This window comes from Triticum dicoccoides, chromosome 2B (genome assembly GCF_002162155.2).
Source record: "Triticum dicoccoides isolate Atlit2015 ecotype Zavitan chromosome 2B, WEW_v2.0, whole genome shotgun sequence".
NCBI lineage: Eukaryota > Viridiplantae > Streptophyta > Magnoliopsida > Poales > Poaceae > Triticum > Triticum dicoccoides.
Window position 1 is genome coordinate 501,335,411 of NC_041383.1, and position 517 is coordinate 501,335,927.

General features: G+C 42.4%; 1 non-coding gene across 1 annotated transcript; it reads right to left on the minus strand.

Annotated features, from left to right (window-relative positions):
- Nucleotides 1–201: 201 nt before the first annotated feature.
- TRNAW-CCA lies at nt 202–273 on the minus strand. Its single transcript has one exon. It is a non-coding gene; the product is annotated as a tRNA-Trp (tRNA).
- Between the last annotated feature and the right edge of the window lie 244 nt (nt 274–517).

The following is a 517-nucleotide window of genomic DNA, read 5'->3' on the forward strand; positions in this document are numbered from 1 at the left end:
GCTACAACCTAGTTCTCATTGTTCAAGATATTGAACCCACCAACACAAATTTCAAAATAAATAAATAAACCAACACTTAAAACACTGAAAAATGAACCACCACTAGCTCAGTTATATGTCAAGAAGGAATCGTTATATTAAAAAAAATGTTATTGCATTCAACCAACTAGGAAAAAATGACCGAATTATTGTTCGGGCTATTGAACCCGACGTGAATCGAACACGCAACCTTCTGATCTGGAGTCAGACGCGCTACCATTGCGCCACGGATCCGGTACGTAAGTCCACGTAAATTGCCTTTGTTATTGAATAATCTGAAGGGTCTCGTCCTCTTTTTTCCATTAACACTCCGCCGCTGGAGTGACCGCCGCGTAATGAAGTTCTATTCCATTCCATGTTCTCACACCACGAGCAACGATAATCCTACATCCACTTAAAGCTACGAAGACCTCTTACGTAACCTTCCTTTAAACTTCTCTGCCCCCTCTGATTTTCAGGTGGGTGGGACCCTTCCCCC